The sequence below is a fragment of the Urocitellus parryii genome, chromosome Y (assembly GCF_045843805.1).
Source record: "Urocitellus parryii isolate mUroPar1 chromosome Y, mUroPar1.hap1, whole genome shotgun sequence".
Classification (NCBI taxonomy): domain Eukaryota; kingdom Metazoa; phylum Chordata; class Mammalia; order Rodentia; family Sciuridae; genus Urocitellus; species Urocitellus parryii.
The window spans coordinates 28820239-28842592 of NC_135548.1; the positions used below are offsets into that span (position 1 = coordinate 28820239).

The following is a 22354-nucleotide window of genomic DNA, read 5'->3' on the forward strand; positions in this document are numbered from 1 at the left end:
AATTTTCAATAATTATATATAGTTATATATAAAATTTAAATAACATCACTATTTTAATTATGTTTAGTTTTTAAGGACATTGCTTCCACCTTCTGAATCAAAGCATTTTATTTTCACATAAAGGATTTATCTGGGGCTGAAGATGTGGCTCAAGTGGTGGCGCACTCGCCTGACATGCATGCGGCCTGGGTTCGATCCTCAGCACCACATACAAACAAAGATGTCGCGTCCACTGAAAACTAGAAAATAAATATTAAAAAATTCTCTCTCTCTCTCTCTCTCTCTCTCTCTCTCTCTCTCTCTCTCTCTCTCTCTCTCTCTCTCTTTAAAAAAAGAATTTATCTGTTGGTTCTTGGTTGGGCTTACTCAGGCATGGGGCATTTCCTTGGGAGGAGATACACAAACCTGGGTCACAGCCCCCTGTAAGGAGCATCAGTAAACTGATAGTGTTGCTATTGGTTGAGATATGCCAGTTCTTGCTGAGAGCCATAGCTAAGTAAGAATGACACATGACATGACCCAGGTCATTTGCAGTGACATTGCATGAAAGGTGACCTTGCTCAAGGACCAGGGTGGATCCAGGTTTAGGGTGTATCCTGCTGGGATTAGGGAGTATCCTCCTCCTTGGGTTTAGGGCAGTTCCAGGTTTAAGGTGTACCCTGCTGGGAATAGGGCATATCCTGCTGCCTCAGGTGCAGGATTCAGAGAGTTTTTTGGGATACAGAGCCCAGTGGAGGTGTGGATTTTCCCCAGAACATGCTTGTAGGGTGCGGGTGTGAGTTCGGGAATAAATAATGGCTATTTGAATCTACAAGGCTGTGAGTGGCTCATGATTTTGTGCCCAGCCAGACTGCAGCAAGTTCTGAATGGCAACTCTGATGGGGGATGAAAGACAAGGACAGAGAGGAAGCTGGGCTCCCTCTTACCCAGACACAAGAGAAGGACTCAGGACAGGGGCGTTCTGAGTCAGGGACCTACAGCCTTGGTGAGAGACATGGTTGGTGGTGACAGAGGTGGAGAAGGCTCAGATGGAACCCTTCTCCATCCACTGGCTACCCAGGTCCTGGCCAGGACCTTTGCAGGGAGCCTAAGGGATCCACTCTATTCTCTGGAGACATCATTCATCCCCAGTTCCTTGGGATTACTTCTCAGAGGCTCTGCTCAGGGTAGGAGGCCAGAGAAGTCTTGGACATGGGGAAAGCACTACAAGCAGACACTGCAGACAGAGTAGGCTGCAGGAAGGTCTGCTTAGCTGAGGACAGTCTGGCAGGACTGAGTTGCTATTCTTTTGATGTGAGTTCAAATTCATATCAAAGAGCCAAAATAAGAAACAAAGAAAAGTCAACCCAGCTATCTTCATTGTCTTAGCAGATGGTTGCTACTCCTTAATGGCTCAGGAATGGAATTTCAAGAAACACCTGTCAAGGGATGGGCCTGGCCATTCCAAGCCCCCTGGTTACACATTTACCTGGAACTGTAGCTTGGGAGCAAGCAGGTTGGTTTGTGGAGGGGGTCTAAATAGCAAGAGGTCATTGGGCCAGCTGGGCTGGAAAAGAGGATATAGAGCAGTGTCAGTTGCATCTCTCCCATTAATGAATGGATTGGCCCACTAAGGGGAGCATCAGGTTGAATGTTGCTCAGCCTTATTCACAATGAAGGAGCAATAATGGACAAGGTTGTCATTAAAATAGTTTTGCATCCACTTCTGAGCACCAATTACATGCTGAGAGATGGGAAGTCACAGGGGCTGGTCTCTACCACCTGGGCTATGGCTAATTGGTGGGTTAATGACCTCTGTGTGTGCAGCCTCCCTTTATGTGGGAGTGCCTGAGAAACCAGCCATGGATAGCCACATTCATAGCAGGAGTTCACTGAGGGTTCAGGGACTCACAGAAACTTCATGGATATAAAAGCTGCATTGGGCCCTAGGGAAAGGGTAGCACATGCCTGGCAGGAGGAACAATGAGAAAAAACCTTGGTCCAGATTTGCCGGGGTCCTGCCCTGGCGGGGTCCAGGGAGTCCTGAAGGATGAATGGCGTCGGCGAAAAGATGAGACTGGAGTCGTTCCATTCGAGCAATCTCCAGAGAGAGAGCTAATGAAGCTTTCTTTGGGTCACCTTTTATTACAATTTTTCTCATCATTATAGATTCAGAATACGTCATTGTATATAGAGCAATGATTATATAATTTAAAACTTTGCCAAGACATGACAGTTCCTTAACCATGATTGGGGGTACAAACAATGTGACATTAATTTACATTTTTCCAGGATATGTCAAATGCCCCTAGGTTCAATACCTGGTACAAAAAAAAAAAAAGAGTTACAGTGGAGCTAGGGGTCTAGCTTAGCTCTAGAGCAGGTACTTAGCATATGAGAAGCCTAGGGTTCAATCCCTAAAACCAAAAAAGAAAGAGAATAGAGTGATAATTTTTATGTTGTGTATATTTGACAACACTATAAAATATTGACTTAAAATACAAATGCAAGAACATGCTGTCAAACACATTTACCACCAACAATACAGAGCACTCCCAGGGAAAAACACAAGCTTACCAAAAGAATTATTTTAATCACATGAGCAATCATCAATAGGGAGAGCCAAGCAGATTTTCTCTTGGCACTACTTGGTTCTCACTGGCACTAGTCAGGAGCCCCCTGACATCTGGGTGGGACACCAGGAGGATTTCCAGCCTGGGTAATCTGCCTGAAGCTTTTGGCTACAAGGCCACTCTGCTGCCACCATGCTGACCTGCTAGCCAAACCTAGCAGCATCCTCTACTTTCTGGATTTCTCACGGTGCATGCAGTAAGTTTCATATCCCTGCCATATGGTTCTGGAGTTAAGAGGGTCAGGAGGGTCAGCTGGGCCCTCACTTTGCTTGCCTGGGCAGCGCTCCTCTTCCCTCTTCTTTCCCATCCTGTGTTGGTGCAGAACAACCCCATGAGGATTTCTACACCCATATTTCCAAAGAGGCAGTGGAATCCAAGCCCACTCTACTTACAGCTTTCTCGGCAGTCTGTTCACTGGGATTTCTGCGGAAAAGGTTAAAGTCATAAGACCCTACCTACTTATTCCCACTGTCTTTTCCTCGTTTTACTCAAAAAAACCCTGAATTTTGACATTTTTTTTCTAATTAATTCCTCTTTTTTAAAGAGTCCTAATCCCACCCCACTTCCCCCCAGTCATGGGTAGATACTTTGAGCTGATTATAGAGAAGTTCATATAAATAGAAATGCAAATAAGAGCATGTTGAGAGCTGGGGTTGTGGCTCAGCGGTAGAACACTTGCCTAGCACATGCAAGACCCTGAGTTCGATCCTCAGCACCACATAAAAATAAATAAATAAAGGTATTGTGTCTAGCTACAATATATATATATAATTTTTTTTAAAAGAGCATGTTGATATATTCTTTTAAACTAAGTGAAATAGATTGATTTGGGCAATAAGGGAATATAATTACTTGGGTAACTGAATAGCCTAGAATTCTAAGTCAGGCCTTATACACTTGCTAAAATCATGGGATCAGGACCCAGTTTCTTTATTTCTCAATTCTACTTCCTTATTGTTGGTTCTATTCTTGGCCCTTCCAAGATGACTGGCAGAAGCTGCTGGGCCCATGTGCTTCTTTGTTCACATGAAGGAAAGAAGAGCAAAGCACTTCTCTGCCCCCAAATGTTAACGTCCTGAATTCAGTCTGGGTGAACCTGTGCTTCCCTGATCCAGTCATTATGGTGACTGGGATAGTGTTTATTTGCTTAACAGAAACACTGTACCTCGTATTAATATTCAGTCTCTAAATCAGAAGAGGGGAGCATCAGGTTTTCCTGAAGCACATGGATCATGGGAATAAATATGAGAAACCATTACCAAGAAAAGGTGGAATGAGTGTTGGTTGGTTTCTGATATGTAGCAGATAAGATAGGATTTGACATGCTGATCAACAAGCATTCATTGAATACAACACTAAAAAATAAAAAATACAATCAGAAATAATTTATTCCTGGCAACTCTTTCTCTTAGTCTATACCTTTCTATTGAGATCATTTTCTCTGGGAAGTTTTATTTTAAGGGACTTCCTAGCACCTGCACTTGGTGCATCCAAATTTGCTCCTGGAAGTCCACTCATATTTGATAATGAAAATACAAACATAAGGCAAGGGGAGGGGGTGTTGAATTATAGCCTGCTTTCTGTTACTATAACAAAATACTTGAGATGAGAAAGTTAAAAAGAGGAGAGGTTTATTCTGACACCGTTTTAGAAGTTTCAGTTCATGGCCAATTGACCCCATTGCTTTTTGAGTCTGTGGTGAGCAGTATATCATGGTGGGAGCACATGGTAGAGCAAAAACATTTACCTCATGACAGCAGATGAAAGAAATGAAGAGGCAGGAGCTGAATACCACTATCTCCTTCAATGTCATGCCTCTAGTGACTGGAAAACCTCCCACAAGATCCCACCTCTTAAGGTTTCTATTATCTTCCAAGGGCTCCAAACTGAGTACTGATCCTCTAAAATATGGGCTTTGGGGAGATATTTGAGATCCAAATTATAGCAGGGGCTATCTTTCCATGAGGACAGAATCACCAGATCTAGGCTCTTTGGAAGTACTGGGGTATAAATAGTTCACTCTGGCTTCCTGCTTTTGCTCTTCTGCCCCTTCACTTCATTACCGCCCCCCTCTTTCACTCTGTAGTGCTGGGGATCAAACCTGGGGCCTGCACATGCTCGTCCAGTACTGTACCATTGAGCTACACCCCCAGTCCCTCTTCACCCAACTAGCCTGCCACCAAATTTCCTAAATGCATTACAATTTTCTCTCTCAGTTAACCTTCAAAGAATTCTCATTGTAAAACTAAAGAGGTAATTGCTCATGCTGGTTATTTAATACTATATGTAATAATAATCAATGTGATAAAAATTAGAGTGAACTCCGCTGCAGCCACAAGGTAGTTTATGAACCACTTTAATGATCTTTAAGAGATGGAGACAGGCAGACTGGCAGTCTGCCCACACAGCAGGTGGTGTTGGGCACAGGCTCCTGACTAAGGATGAAAAGCCTAAGTTCTATTGTTAGCTCTGCTGCTAGGTCACTGTGTGAGCTTGAACAAACCAATTAACCTCCCCTGGAACTACCATTTCCTCAACTTTAAAGCAGCACTTTTAAACTTGATGTTCTCTAAGCTCTTTTCACTTCCAGTATTCTAAGATTTTCTAAGGAATTGATTTTGCCTTTAACAGTTCACAAATGAAAAGTTATCAGTAAAAAGAGTTTTTATTTTTTCTAGAACAAGAAAGATTGGCAGGAGATACTCCTTCAGGCTATATGAGGTTAAAGAAGAGATGTAAGTACACACAGGTAAGGGGCTACAGAGTGATCTGGATCTTTAAGGACAAGATCCTGATAGATCCTGTTCAAGGAAAAAAATTCAATAAATACTCATCAAAACATGATAGCGAATACTTCATTTAGGATCATTGTGATTGGTAACAAGCCATGAGATTTTTTGGGGGGTGGGGGGTATTGGGGATTGAATTCCAGGGCACTCTACCACTGAGCCACATCCCCAGCCCTATTTTGTATTTTATTTCGAGACAGGGTCTCACTGAATTGCTTAGTGCCTCGCTTTTGCTGAGGCTGGTTTTGAACTCAAGATTCTCCTGCCTCAGCCTCCCCAGTTATTGGGATTACAGGCGTGTGCTACCGCGCCAGGCAAGCAATGAGATTTTGCAGTGGTGGAGAGAGATTGGGCTCAACTCCAAAGGCAGATAAATTACCCAGGCTGGCCTCTAACTTGCAATTCTCCTTCGTCAACCTCCCTAGTAGCTGGGATTATGGGCATACACCACTGTGCCCAGTTGCAATTATTTCAATAGATCTTTCATCAGTTAAAATATCAATGTTAGTATTTTAATGTCATCTCTTTATATTGTATGTTTTAAAATATTAGATGCAACTGTTTTGCAGCTTTGGAAATAAGTTAAAAATGATGTTTGCAATTCTATTCAGTTTCTAGAAATAACTGCATCAAGATATATAATAGTATTGTTTAGTTTTAAAACATGTTTTCTGTGATTCTAACAGTGTATGTTTACTATAGAAAATTTGGAATGAGCACAAAAATATAAAGAAAATAAAAATTATCTATAATTCCAATACCTTAAGATATATAATGATGATCTGACCACCTCTCAGAGGCCCCACCTCTTGAAACTATCACAGTAGGGATTGAGTTTCATCATAGGAATTGGGAGTGGGGCACAAACATTCAGACCTTGGTGTTATATACTGTTCCCATATGTACGTACTCTAACAGAGGGACCATGATTATTCTTTTGATCTCTAAGTAAGAATGTCAATTCAGATTCTAGGACCTATGGTCCTTGAAGTGTTTAGGTATTCCCATGTTCCCAGTGGACAGTTATCTGAGTAAATGGCTTTAGGTATAAAGGTTCTGAAACAATCTGGGGAAATACTGAGGAAATTGATACTATGCACATTCATCATGGTATTTCAAGTCCATCTTCATGGGAACCTGTCTTTCTTTGAGTTCATGGTTTTAGATCTAAAAACAGATTCATGTTTGGAAACTTGTCAAGGAATCATTATTTTAATTGAGGAGACTGCTTCACTCTCCTGGTTATAAATCCTAGAATTCATCAAATGGTACAAAATGAGTAGTATCCTCATTAACTGCCCATTTATTTTTCCCTCAGGATCATCATATTAATTATCTTCATATTATTTTCTGTGGTTCTCTTTTTCCTCACTGCACCTGGGACTTTATAATAATTGTCCAACTTGACTTCTGACAGTTAATAACCACTACTTGGCCTTGATCACTTTAGGACCCTGTTATCCCTATTGCTATCAGTGAAACTCATTCTTCCATGGCTTCTTTTACCATCAGTTCTGGCCTACAGTCATCATCTTAGAGATACTGGTGCCCCAACAATAGCACATCTTTTTCTTTTTCTTTTTTTTTAACCATAGTGCTGGGAACTGAACTCAAGGCCTCATGCATGTTAGGCAAGCACTCTACCACTAAACTATGTCCCCAGTCCAGCATAACGGTGCATTTCTAATGGCCTTGAAATATCGTGTAAATAATGGCCTTATGTAAACTAGTCATCTGGTGGGGTTTCCATCTTTATAAAGTAAATATTCTTCAGCATAATCAAATTCCTGATCCTTTAAATTTATTCTTCTACTCTCTGCCATGGCAATGGTGACATTTTAGCCTCACTTGATATGGGTCATCAATTTTTTCATGCTTCTGGAACCCATTCACACTAACTGTTGGGGGTCTTGATATGGTTTTAGATCCTTAGTACTGGGAGGGTGTTTCCGAATATACTTCTCCCTTATCCAATCTGATGTTCCTTTCATTATCATTAAGCACTCTCAAAATTTAATTCTATACATTTTTTTTTCCAGTTTATGCTGGCTGGGTATTAAAGATCTTTTGGGATATAGGTCCTTTCCTGAATGACAATATCCAGCATATTGAGACTTAACACTAGTTAAGGCCTACGGAAAGAGAGAACCTGTGAGCAAATCTTGAGGGCAAAGAGGAGACACTTATTATTTTAATGAAGAGACATGTCTGAATCATCTCTGAGTAATGGGGGACCATTTCTGGAAATGTCCTCATCTGATTGTCAAGCCCCATTCTTTCCTCAACTAAGACCCTGCTCTTAGCTTAATATACCTGTCTTGACTGGAGTTTAGCTCACTCTGACTGAATTTATTCTTTGGCTTATTATGGACTCCTACTTCAGGAGATTTTTTTCTCTTCTTTTTTGTGAGGTACTAAGTAGTCACTTTGAGCTTTCAGTTGGAGATTAATCACTCTCAGCTTTTCATTAACTTATTTCCAGTCCATTCATCCAGCTAAACAATAATCTTAATCACCATGAGCTATTACAATAAAATGCCATAGACATGGGCTGGGGCTGGGGCTCAGTGGTACAGTGCTTGCCTCATGCATGTGAGGCACTGGGTTCAATCCTCAGCACCACTTAAAAATAAATACATTTAAAAAAAGATATTGTATCCATTTAAAACTAAAAAAAATATATTTTTTTAAATGCCATAGACAGGGCTGGGGTTGTAGCTCAACGGCAGAGGGCTCACCTTACGCATGCTAGACCCTGGGTTCAATCCTCAGCACCACATAAAAATAAATAAATAAAATAAAGGTATTGTGTCCAACTACAACTAAAAAATAAATATTTTTAAAAAACGCCTTAGACAGATTGCTTAACAAAGCGAAATTTTTCACAGTTTCAGGGTCTGAGAAATGCAAAATCAGGGTGCTGGCTCATTTGGTTCCTGGTTAAGGCTCTTTTCCTGGATTGCAGACCACCATCTTCTTGCTTTGTTCTCTCACATTCTTTCCTCAGTGTGTTCACAAAGAGACACAGCTCTCTTCCTCTTTCTGTATGGCCATGAATCCCATTATATTAGGGTTCACTGCTACAATCTAATTTAACCTGAATTATCTCCTAAAAGCCCTATATCCCAGTACAATCACATTTTTAGTCCAGAGAAATACCCAATTCCATTGTTCTTATAATTTTCACTTTCCCTATATGTACCATTCCACTGGTGTACCAATCCCATTAACCACCCATAAAAATTTTAACACTTAGGCTGTAACCCTGTGATAGGAGCCCTCAATGTCAGGTAGGCATCTAATGGTCATATGCAAAACCCCATCTTATTGCTTGCTCCTTCAGACCTTATTCTTGCCCTCAACAGTTATAGGTTGGGTTTCCTGGGAAGGTGATGACAAGACATGAACAGGTAGGGTATTTGGAGAGTGCCCTTTGGATTAAACGCTTGTAGGAGAGTGGGAAAGAAAAAAGGATTGGGGAGAGAGATTGTGCAGGTCCCATAGGGAGTTTTGGAGGTTCAAACTGACTATTATAGTTGTCCCAAGTTGAGCAAGTTGGCCAGTCTCTTATATTCCCACTTTGATCCACAATCGATATGTGGACCAGGCTGGGAGAGGACCTTAGCAAAGGTGACAGTCTGCAAATGCAACAGTTCTAAAGGCACCAAAGACTCAGTCAACAGCAGGCTCAATAGCTGGGACAAATCCTTATTCGAAGGGGGATGGTGGTAGCATATCACCATGTTCATGAAACATTTAAATCTCTTATTGTTTTTGTTTTCATATCAGGGAGAAAACTTCCACTCCCATGAGGAAAAAAAAATGGTAAGAGCTTAATCCCTTACTTTCTAGAGAAGTAGGAATAATTTCACTAACAGTTGAGATCAGAAGAAGGAACCAAATTTGAAACACTAAGCCCATTCTGGGCTTTTTGTTTCTGTCTCACTTTGTTTCTCTCTGTTTTTTTTTTTCCCTCTTGTCTGTAGGATTTAACAAATTTTCTGTTTTATGTGGCAGACCCAAAATCTATGAAGTTGTCCAGTTCTTCTTTTGACTGGGTGATATATCTGCTTGTGGGTAACAAGTACATTTGCTAAACCTTACCTCTTTGTTTAATTGGCTTTATGCAATGTAATTTTTTATAAATTTTATTTATTATAAAAAATTCAAACATGATCAAAAGCAGAAAGAATAAATCAAGGAATGCTGCTTATATTTAATACCCAATTAAGCAAATATCAGTATTTTAAAATATTTTTTAGTTTTAGGTGGACACAATATCTCTATTTTACATTTATGAGGTTCTGAGCATCGAGCCCAGTGCCTCATGCATGCTAGGTGAGTACTCTGCCACTGAGCCACAACCCTAGCCCCCTTTATTTTATTTGTATGTGGTGCTGAGGATTGAACCTAGTGGCTTCCACACGTGAGGCGAGCACTCTACCACTGAGAGGATTTTTTTAAAATATTTTTTTATTCGTTGATGGACACAATACCTTTATTTTATTTGTTTATTTTTATGTGGGCTGGGAATCGAACTCAGTGCCTCACACATGCTAGGCAAGTGCTCTACCACTGAGCAACAACCCCAGCCCAATATCAGGATTTTTATACAAGCCAATATTTTGATTTCTATCTGTCAGATTTTTAAAAATCTTATTTTTCATTTGTTTCCATACTTGGGAATGGAGGAAAATTATATTATCTTAAATACAAACACAAAACAAAACACCCTGAGAAACTTCACATGAAATCTGGATTTGTGACAGCTCTTTGGGTGATTAAAAAAAAAAAAAAGAGGTCTGGCAACACTGGCTAGGGTAGCGACTATCAGCTGGCTCTGAGAAGCACCTGCTGGTTTTAGAGGGGTGTGAGCTCTCCTCTTTGAGATCTTAGTGTCCACCCCTCCCAGTGTGGTGGCCTAGTGCCAGTTCACCATTCATCACAGAGCTTAAATTGTTGCTTTTATTATGTCTGTCCTTCTCCAAACTTTTGTATGTTACCTCTCCGGCTTTGTAGACAGCTATTTTAGTTTACCTCAAGACCAGATCAGGTGATGCATAATCACAATGTCTAAGTGTTTGCAGCAGCTTTACTATAAGACAAAGCTGGAATACAAACATCCATCAGTAGGTACACTGACAAACTGTAGTATGATCATACAAAGGAGTACCATAGCAGTACTGGAAAGGAATGAATGTTTAATACAACATGGATGAAACTCAAAATAATTATATTGAGTAGAGAAACAATACAAAAAAGCAAAACCAAACCAGACCTAATACATGTTGTACTTACTAATCCATTTTTTTTTAATTCTAGAAAATTCAATTAACCTATAATAACAGAAAGCAGATCAGTAGACAGACAGTGGATGAGTGATTGCCTGAGATGAATAAAGGAAGAGAAATGGTTTACAAAGGCCAATGAGGCAACTTTTAGAGATGACATATTTGTCATCTTGATTGTGGTAATAGTTTAATGGGTATACATACATGTTACAGCTCATCAAATTATAAACTTTAATTATATGTAATTTATTGTGTTAATCCTATATCAATAAAATTGTACTAAAAACAAAATAACAAATGTCTGTCATAAATGGCAATAGCTACTCAATATACGTCTACCTAAGTGTCATTGACAGAGGGTATTTATATTTAATTTTATTTATTGATTGTTTACATTGATTTAGAAGGAAAGGTCTGCAATTCTGATCCTGATAACTTATTATATTTTCTTTCCTAGGAACACTAAGATTAAAGAGAAAGCCTAAAAGCTTTTGGAAACAGATAACAGTGGCTGCCTCTGAGGAGAATTAAGAACAAGAGTAAAGATATGGGCAAGTGTTTTAGTCATTTTTTTTTTTTTTTTTTTTTTTTTGCTGCTGTGACTAAAAGACCCAACAAGAACAATTAGAGGAGGAAAAGTTTATTTGGGGACGTACAGTTTCGGAGGTCTCAGTCTGTAGATGGTCAATTCCATTCCTCATGTATGTATACCTGTTAAACCATTACCACAATCAAGATGAAGGCTCTCGTAATTCAATCATTTCACCTCTAAGCCTTCTTGCACTGTCTCACAGGTTTGAGCTTTTGGGGGACACCTAACATCTAAACCATAACAGCAAGTAACTTTTTATTGTTTCAATAGGTCATTAATATGCATGTGATATTTATAAGAAAAGTTCTTTTTACAAAATAAACCTGGTTATAAAATATATGCAATGAAAGATCATAGGAAAATCATTTAGATATGTTTCCATAAAATATTTTACCCAGAGATGATTTACATTGGGTGGAAGGGTAAACATCTGATAATGATGAGGAATTAAGAAACTAATCATCTATTAAATCCAGGAAAACAGGTTGAACATTCCTGCTGTCAAGCTCAGAGAGGGTTGTTGGAATGCTTTTGTTGTAATTGTTCATCCTCTCATTTATCATACGGTACACAGTAACAGATTTATTTTATTGTTTGTTAACACTTTTTAATCCAGGGCTTGTGTATGAGGCCCTGAGTTCCACACCCAGCACTGCAAGCAAGCAAACAACAATAAAATCAATCCATACTTTCATTCAGTTTCACTGAGTACTAGACAATGCCTTGGGACTTCTGAATGAAAGTAGATTCAAACTTAGTTATACTGACCAACTAAACTTAATGTTTCTTTTTTTCTGTGATACTGGGAGTTGAACCCAGGAGAAATCTACTTCTGAGCTACATCCCCAGCCCTTTTTAATTTTTATTTTGTGACAGGGCTGTGCTAAGCTGTCTTTGTTTCTTTGGTCTAAATATTCAGTAGCTGCATCTGGAACTATATCTGCAAAAGAGTAGTGGAAAGGAAGGATAATTCATAAAAATATTTCTTTAAAATGCCTTTATGTGAAAACCCGCCGCGGCCCCCAGCTCGCGCCTCAGCTCCCTCCCCTTTCCGGGCAGGCCAGTCAGCAAGGCAGTGAGCACCGCGGCCAGCAGAGGGCGGTCCGGACCCAAGTCTGCAGCGGCGCCATTGGCGTGTGGAAAATGCCACGAGATGGCGGGTTAGGATTGCAGTTCCTTTGAAGGCGCGGCCCCCGCTCCCGAATCCCCGGCGACCACCCCATAACAACCCCCCCACATCGGGAATAACACACCGGAGACTTCTGGGGGGAAACTAGGTCGATGGCCGGCAGCGCCCGGATGGGCAGCTGAGGTGAGTGCGGGCCGCGGCGGCGGGGGGCGGGAAAGAGGGGGAATGCGGCGGCAGCGGCGCGGGGGCTGGAAGCTCCGATCCAGGATGGAGGCCGGTGAGAGCTAGAGAGCTCCAGCGGGGAGCGGGCGGGCCCGGCGCGGGCCCCGCGCTGGGGAGGGAGGCCGCGGGGGCCTGTGCGGGCGCGGCGGTTGCGGGCCGTCCGAGCTCCCGGGTAGGCGGCTGTGGGCGCGGCGGGCACCCCAGCGCTCCGTCTCTGCCCACCCCTCCCGCTGGCCCCGAAAATTGTGCCCCCGCCTGCCCGGGCCCTATGGCGACAGGCGCGGAAGTCTGTGGCTCGCTCGGGCCCTCCGCCCCCGGTCCAGGCTCTCGGGGGACTCGCCCGCGCCCGGCAGGGCCAGGCCGAGGCGGGCTGGCGCGAATGCCTTCCGCCGCCCTGCGTTTCTGCGGTGTTTTAGCGGCGGCTTCACATAACGACGAGCTCGCCTACGCGGAGGGGCCTGGGGGTCGCTGGGCTCGGCTGCTGGCCCTGGCCTCTTGTTGGCGGGGTGGGGCAAAGGCTGTTGACTGGGGGTGATCGGGCGTCGAAGCCGGGCTTTCCCGCTATCTACCTTCCCCGCCCCCGACGGGGGCGGCCTCCAGGCCGGAGCACTGCCCCGCTAGTTTGCCAATCTCCCGGGAGATGAGGCCAATAAAAGTTGTTTAACCTCCTTTCTCGGGGTGGGGGCGGGGTGAAGAGCTGGGAAACTGGAGAGCCATCAAAAGTGTTTATGTGGGGTAATGATAAATATTTTTCATTGACAAATGTCTTTTTATATAAAGTATATGCTTGAGAATTGATGATTAGAAATAACCTTTCTTCTTTGGTTATCACAACTAATATTTCTGTTTTGTAGTACTTATATTGACTTCCAAATGCTCCTTAGGAGTGCAGGATTGCCAGAGAATTAAACCTAGGAGCAGTTAATCAGTTTCCTGAACTTTCCTAATTTGTGAGCCCATTAGTATCACAGGAATTTTTTTGTGGCACCTCTAGGCCAAAAGAAATGCAATGGTTCCTTTTATAAAATAGTTATATCCAAACTAGTTATTTATGTCCTCACAACTTAATAGCTGCTGTTAAGAAAAGTGATATGTATATAATTGAGATAAAATAAAAATTATGTTACTCTTATATAACCATAATTAATAATGTATGTGTGTACCTATTGGACACCCAATCTTTGTATTTTATTTCCCGAACTATTGGAGGTCATTTCCTGGGCCAGTATCATAAAAGTGTTTCCCCTTTCAGACTTCCATGTCTTACATTAAAAGTTTTGATCCATTTTGACTTGATTTTGGTGCTAGTCATTTGTTTGTTGACCATTTGTATTTCTTATTTTGAGAAGTGTCTGTTCAGTTCTCTTGCCCATTTATTGATTTGGGTTATTTGTGGTTTTGGTGTTAAAAGTTTGTTACTGGGAGAGATGAGTATCCAATTTTAGTCTTCTGCATGTAGATACGCAGTTTTCCAGACACCATTAATTGAAGAGGCTTTTTCTACCCCTCCAACATGTGTTTTGGCACTATGTCAAGAATTAGATGGATGGAGAGATGTGGGTTTATTTCCAGGTCCTTTATTTTGTTCCACTTGTTTATAGCAGTTGTTTTATTTTTTTAATCCTCAGGGAGAGTATAATCTTTTTAAAATTTTTTTTACTTTGTTCTAATTAGTTGTACATGATAGTAGAATGGATTTTAACACATTGTACACAAATGGAGCACAATGTCTCCTTCCTCTGGCTGTACGTGGTGCAGAGTTACGCTGGTAATGTACTAATACACGTTTGTAGGATAATCTAGTTCCACCATCCTTCATCTCCACAACCCCTCCTCCAACTCCCTTCTACACAATCTGAAGTTTCTTCATACTTCCCCACACACTCCCCCCTATTTTGATCAGCATCTACTTATCAGAGAAAAATTTAACCTTTGGTTTTTTGGGTTTGTATGCCATTTTTTTTCCTCCAAGATTACACTGTTTTTGTTACTGTGGCTATATAGTATATTTTGAAATCTAATATTATGATGCATCCAGCATTGCTCACTTTGCTATGTATTGCTTTGGCTATTCAGCATTTTTTGTATTTCCAAATGAAATTTAGGCTTGCTTTTTTCTAGTTCTATGAAGAATGTTCTTGACATTTTGGTGAAAATTGCATTGAATCTTTAGATTGCATTTAGTAATGACTATTTTAACAGTATTTAATTCTCCCAGTCCCTATGCACAGGTATTTTCATCATCTAGGGTTAGCCTCATTTTTTTTTTCCTTTGTGAGGGTATTGTAAATGGGATTGTTTTCCTGATTTTTTTCCTCAGTGAGTTCATTATTGTTTATAGAACAGGTACTGACTTTTGTAAGTTGATTTCCTTTTTTAAAAATTTTTTTTTAGTTGTTGATGGACCTTTATTTTATTCATTTATTTATATATGGTGCTGAGAATAGAACCCAGTACCTCACATATGTGAGGAAAGCACTCTACCATTGAGCCATGATCCCAGCCCCTGTAAGTTGATTTTCTATCTTAATACTTCGCTGAATATTTTTATAAATTGAAAGTCTTTGGATTTAGTTTTTGGGATATTCTTAGAATTATATTATGCAAACATAATTTGGCTTCCTCTTTTCCTATTTGTATTTCTTTTATATTTGTATTTTATTTGATTTATTTTACTAAAATATTAATTACTATATTGAATTAAAGTATGAGAGTGAACACCCTTTTTTTTGGTCCTGATTTTATAGGAAATGCTTTCAGTTTTTCCCCATTTCATATGATGTCAGTTATGGGTTTGTCAATATAGCCTTTTATGTTAAAGTATGATCTTTCTGTACCTAATTTTTTCAGGGCCTTTTGTCATGAAGGGATGTTGAATTTTATCAACGGTCTTTGTTGCATCCATTGAGACAATTATGCAGATTTTATCCTTGATTCTCTTTGTTTATTTTATTCTCTTTATGTTCTGTATTATGTTTATTGATTTATATATGTTGTACATATAATATATGTTATATATACATGTATATATAATATATATGTTATATATTAAATACTTGAATTCCTGAAATAAAGCCAAATTGATAATGGTGTATGACCTTTTTAATGTGTTACTGAATTCTATTTGCAAGTGATTTTAGCTAGCATATTTTCATCTGTGTTCGTCAAGGATGTTAGTTTATAATTTTCTTTTTTAGTTGTGTGCTTATGAGGTTTCAGTAGCAGGTTAACACTACCTTGTAGAATAAGTTTGGCATTGTGGAATGAGTTTGGAAGGGTTTCTTCCCTTTTTTTATGTAATATTTGAGCAGTGTTGGTATTAGTTCTTCTTTAAAAGTCTAATAAAATACAGCAGTAAATCTGTCTGGTCCTTGGCTTTTCTTTGTTGAGAGACTTCAATCTCATTGCTTGTTGCTGATCTTTTTAATTTTTAAAATATTCTCCTGGTTCAATTTTGAGTGTTATGTGTGTTTAGAAATTTGTCTTTCTAGATTTTCCAGTTTAATAACATAGTTTAAATAATAATTCATAATAATCAGTATTGACTTCAGTGATGTTGTGATTTGTTTTTGTTTTTGTTTTTTTTTTTTTTTGAGAGAGAGAGAGAGAGAGAGAGAGAGAGAGAGAGAGAGAATTTTTTATATTTATCTTTTAGTTTTCGGCAGATACAACATTTTTGTTTGTATGTGGTGCTGAGGATAGAACCCGGGCCGCATGCATGCCAGGCTAGCGCACTACCGCTTGAGCCACATCCCCAGCCCTGTAATTTGTTTTACAACTTTTTTGTTGTAATTTCTCCTTTTTCACTAATAATTTTATTTATTTGGGTCCTTTCTCTCTTTTCTTTCATTATTTTGCTAAGGATTTTTCAGTTTTTTTTTATCTTTTATAGAATCAACTCTTTTTTTATTCATTGATCTTTTGTATTGTACTCTTGGCCTCTATTTAATTTATTTCTGCTCTGATCTTCATCACTTCTTTCCTTCTATGGATTTTGGAGCGTTTTTCCCTCCCACCTTGTTTCTCTGAGACCTTGAGATGCATCATTAGGTTATTAGAGGTTTCTCTGTGCATTGCAGACTTTCCTCTATTAACTGCTTTTCCTGAATCATAGATTCTGATAACGTTGTGTTTTCATTTTCATTTTATTCTAGGAATTTAAAAATTTCCACCAGATGAGAAACTGATGCCCCTCCTATTTTCTTCTGTGACCACTCTTCATTCAAAGTTTATTCTCTTTCTCTGTGTTGTATAATTTCTATAGTTTCTTGCTGTGTGTTAACAATTTCATTCCATTATGATTTGATAAGGTGCAAGAAAATATTTCAATTTTTTTTTTTAAATTTTTTCCCTCCGATTCTGAGGATCAAACCCAGGAACACTCTACCCCTTAGCTGTGTCCCCAGATCTTTTGTTGTATTTTGTTGTATTTCTGTATGTGTTGTCCAGGCAGTCCTCAAACTCCCAATCCTGCTACAGCCTCCCAAGTAGCTGGTAGTACACATCTATGCACTGCTCCTAGCTTTGAATTTGTTAAGACTTGTTCTGTAGCCTAAAATATGTTCTACTTTGGGGAAACCTTTCATCTTTTGATGAAAACAATGTGTATTCTGTTAGAATTGTGTTGATTATTCTATAGATGTTTGTAAGTTCAGTTTAACTCTGATGTTTATTTGTTGATTTTTTTTGTCTTTATTGATTAGCTGTCTTTTGGTGAGAGTAGGGTATTAAAATCACCCATCAATATTCTTGGGACTTATATCTCCCATTATGTGCAGTAATGGCTTTTTAATGTAAAATAGGATGCTCTTATGTTCATTGCACATAGATTTGCAACCATTATATCTTCCTAATTAATGGATTATTATCTTTATTAATATGAAATGACCTTCTTTGTCTCTTTACCAAGTTTGGCTGTATTCCGTTTCATCAGATATGAATATAAGTACTCCTCTTGCTTTTTTCATTCCATCTTCTTCGAACATCATTTTCCATCTTTTCACTTTCAGTGAAGTTAGTAAGGTTACTTTTTTTTTTTTTTTACAAGCATCATATTACTGGGTCTATTTTAAAAATCAGGCATCCAGTCTGCATCTTTTCATTGGAGAGTTAAGATCATTGATATTCAAGGTTATTTTTGAAAGTTCCTGTGATTTTGTTGTTGTTCCTTGGATTACTTTGAAGATTCTACATTTATTTGTTTTTCCCTTATTCATCTTAGTCATTAATGTTTGATTTTATCGTAGTTCTTATTTGCTTATCTTCTAGTGAGGTTTAATTCTTCACTGTGTTCTCATGATTGCTTTTATCTCTCTTTTCTGGATTTAGGATTCCTTTAAGTATCTTCTGTAATGCTGCTGTAGTGATCATTCATTTCTTTAGTTTATACTTGGAAAGTTTTTATTTTTCCTTTGATTCTGAAGGAAAACTTTGCTGGATATAGTTGTTCAGTCTGCATTTATTTTCTTTTCAGGATTAAAATACATAATTCCATGCCCTCCTGGCCTGTAGAATTTCTGCTGTGAAATCTGTTACACTTTTATATCTGCCATAATTTATATATGACTTAGCATTTTTCTCTTGCAGCTTTTAATACTCTTTCTTTGTTCTGTATTTTTGGCAGATTAACTATTTGTCATACAGAGGTTTTATTTTTTTCTTAAGATGTCTCTTTGGGATTCTAAATCTTCTATAGCTGGATATCTATTTCTTTCCCAATATTTAGGGAATTGTCTGCTATTATTTTACTGAATAAGTTTTGTGTACCTTTGCATTGTAACTCATCTCCATTGTCTCTTCTGATATGTTTGATCTTTTAATGATGTCCCAAACGTCTTGTATATTTATTTTTTTTTCCTTTTTATTGCTGTTGGAATGTGATACTTCATCAACCTTGTCTTCAAGCTTTGGTGATATTTTGTCCACTTGAACTAAGCTGTTGGTGAGGCTATCTACTGAGATTTTTATTTGACTTACTGAGCTTTTCGTTTCCAAGATTTGTTTGGTTCTTTTTCAGAATCTCTCTCTTATTGAAGGGCTTTTTCATTTCCTGCATTGTTTTTCTTTATTCATTCAACTATTTATTTTATCATCTTTGAATTAGTTGATTATTTTTAAAAGTTGGTTCTTTGGCTTTTCATCCCCTTTGTTATCTTTGGAATCACTTTCTAGATAGTCAGGAGCTTTTAGAGGAACCATGTTTTATTGTTTTCTTATTTCTTGTATTTCTCTGTTAAAATTTTTGCATTTGTTGGGAAGCATATCTCTTCCATCATGATGTGAGGGTCTTTTAGTAAACAGACTTTTTTTTTGCTGATGTACTGACGAGTATTAGTTTGTATTGGAATGTTGTACTTAGCTCCAAATGGACTTGGTGGTATAATTTCTTTGTGATTTCTCTGTGTTTAGTGGATTTTGACACAGTTGTACCTTGATAGAGACTCAGGCTTGATTTTTTTTGTAGGTTTCAGGAGAGTAGGATCCGTTTAGTAGTTCATGCAGGTGTGATGTTGACAGTGGAGTATTAGAGATGTACACTCTGATTACTACCCTAGTGTTGTCCACAGTGTGCAGTCTAAAAGGTTCTATGAGAGTGACTTAAGGAAAAAAGATCCTTTGAAGGTCCTCTTTCTCTACACTTATCATCTAGTTCATTAGATATTTAGATTTTTAAAAATGTCTGAAGAAGTTTGAAGTTCCTATATAAGAGGTGTGGTATCCAAAAGAGTTGTTATTTATGGGTGCTATTATTATACTGCTTGTCCAGGAGAGGGACTTTAGATTCTTGTAACCCTGCCAGATTATTCTGGTTTAAGATATTTTTCTCATACATTCTTTTGCCATGGTTTGAATGAGACTAAGTTTTCCCTAGAGTAGGTTGTGGTTTCTCTCAACAGGCGTGGTGGTGTAGCTTAGTGGCAAAATACCTGCCAGGTACTTGAGTTGCCAAACATGAATTCTCAGAATAACTTAGAAGAAAACAAATAACAGTAATAACAACATAAAACACAGTAAAAACTAAGTAAAAGAAACAATAGGGAAGTGTAAAAAATAATATAGAATTGATTAAAATGTTAAAAGTTGATAAAGGTAAAATTAATAAAACAATAATAGTGAAGAAGGAGAGACAGGGAGGAAAGAACAAAGAAAAATTTCAAACAAAGGAGAAAAATACATAAATCCAATTAAGGCATAGAAGAAAACAGCTGTAAACAAAAATGAGAAATAAAATTAATAATAGAAGTTAAAATACATGGGGGAGAAGAAGCCAAAAGTTCCTTCTAGCCTGGTACTTGAGTTGAAGATTCTTTCCACAGCTTATGTGTGTCTCATATAAAACCTGTTGTTTCCTGTCAGCTCACATTAAACAAATTGAGTGGTATTCAAGCTGTGCTTTGTGTTTCTTACCAGGCAGGGTCAGGGAATGTTGTCTGTGCCAGCATTGTATTCTCTCCACAATTTTTTGGTATGTGCAACCAGGTGTGTGGTGTATGTTGGAGCCTCCACAAACCCTTCTTGCTTTTAGCAGTTTTGTTATAGATTTATATGACAAAACATATAAATCTATGAACATGAATGATATTATGCATAACTTATTGGCTTTTGTAACACTGTAGTCAATACAATTTATGTGTATATAAATATGAATGGTTAATCATTTAAAAATCTAATTTTAATTCTTTTAATTGTTTAATTTTTTGAATGTCATTTTACTTATCCAGGGTGCTATGAAACAATAACTAACAAAATAGGGGTTGGTAAAATAAATACAATAAGTGTATTACATATTTATCTGTGAGAACTATTTCAAATTGATAAGATTATTCATAACCCAAAGAAGTTTAACTTCAATGGACTGATGTTAAATTAGGGTTTTTTTGTTTTGTTTTTTGTTTGTTTGTTTGTTTTAATTTGGGTGATTTTAGGAATGCCTGCCAGAGACAGATTTTATTTGTGATAATTAGAAATTTAATTCAGATTTCTTTTTTTTTTGTTTTAAAGAGAGAAGAGAGGGGGAGAGAGAGAGAGAGAGAGAGAGAGAGAGAGAGAGAGAGAGAGAGAGAGAGAGAGAGAGAATTTTAATATTTATTTTTTAGTTCTCGGCGGGTGGACACAACATCTTTGTTTTGTATGTGGTGCTGAGGATCGAACCCAGGCCGCACGCATGCCAGGCAAGCGCGCTACCGCTTGAGCCACATCCCCAGCCCAAGATTTCCTCTTTAATTTTTAAAAATCTTTGCAAAATTAAGCTTATATTTTAGTGAGTAAACTGTCTTCAAGATTATTTTTATCATTAAAAAGATAGTCATAATACAAAGTAAATACAGTCACAATACAAAACTTTCCCATCTTTTTTTAATATTTATTTTTTAGTGATAGGTGGACATAATATCTTTTATTTTAATGTGGTGCTGAGGATCAAACCCATTGCTTCACACATGCTAGGCGAGTGCTCTACCACTGAGCTCCAGCCCCAGCCCTCCCATCTTTTTTAAGAATTGTGTGTTTGGAACAAAATCTTTTAAAATATTTTTTTCTTATTCCTCTTGGATATAGGGAATTTATTATTTATACTTGATAAATTGATATTGATAAATTCAGCATCCTGTAAATGAAGTACCAAGTATGCACCAAGTAACTAAATAACTAAAATGTGCTTGAATATGATTCTATTTAAAAAGATAAGGCAGATTTCAGTTTTACAGTATCAATTTTCCAAATAGTAAATTAAATTTAATGTGCCAATATAGTTATTTCATTTGTGTGTTTTTTGTTTTGTTTTGTTTTGAGGTACTGGGAATTCAACCCTTGGTTAATCTACACCTGAACTACATCTCTAGACCTTTGAAAAATGTATCAATCTCATTTTATTTATTTATTTATTTACTTGCTTATTTATTTATGGATGGTACAAGTGGTTGAACCCAGGGGCAGTATACCATGTAGCTATATCCCTGACCCTTTTTATTTTTAGACTTTTAGTTTAAGACAGGCTCTCTCTAAGTTGCCCAGTCTTACCTTGAACTTGCTGTCCTCCTGTCTCAAACTTCCCATTAACTAGGATTGCAGGCATGTGCTACTAAGCCCAGCACCGCCCTCCCCCCACCTTTTTTTCTTTTTAATACTTTGAGACAGGGTCTTACTAAGCTTACCAAACTGGCCTTAAACTTGTCATTCTCTTTCCTTAACTTGAGTAGCTGGAACTTTTACTGGCCCATTACTCTAAATGAAGGGCACACTTTTTTGACTTCTAGAAACTATTCTATTGTTATGTGATCTTTCTTTAAAAAAAATATATAGTACATTTTTGGGGCTGGGGTTGTGGCTAAGTAGTAGAGCTCTTGCCTAGCGTGTGTGAGGCTCTGGGTTTGATCCTCAGCACCACATAAAAATAAATAAATACAACAAAGGTATTGTGTCCAACTACAACTAAAATAAATAAATAAATATTTACAAATATATAGTATATTTTAAAGACTCTTCCCTCTTTTTATTTTTTCATTTTTTAAAAGCATAAGACAATAGGATTTATTCAAGTGGAGAGAAAAGAGATCACTTGTAAGGTGAGAGGGACCCTATAGGAGTTGCTCTTTTCTTAAATGTGATTTGAATTGGAGTTGATAATTACTGACAAGAAGTTTGTCAGATTATAATTATTTTTGGATTTATTCTAAAGTCTTAATTTTGCAATTTTTTAAAACTTGAATTTAAAAAGTCAT

The 22354-nt window shown here is 38.2% G+C and overlaps 1 long non-coding RNA gene across 1 annotated transcript in view; it reads left to right on the forward strand.

Moving 5' to 3' along the window:
- The first annotated feature begins 12460 nt into the window (after nucleotides 1-12460).
- LOC144250922 (uncharacterized) overlaps nucleotides 12461-22354 on the forward strand; it is a 60183-nt gene continuing 50289 nt past the window's right edge. Inside the window, exon 1 of the long non-coding RNA XR_013342607.1 lies at nucleotides 12461-12596. This is a non-coding gene — a long non-coding RNA (uncharacterized LOC144250922). The remainder of the gene's footprint in view (nucleotides 12597-22354) is intronic.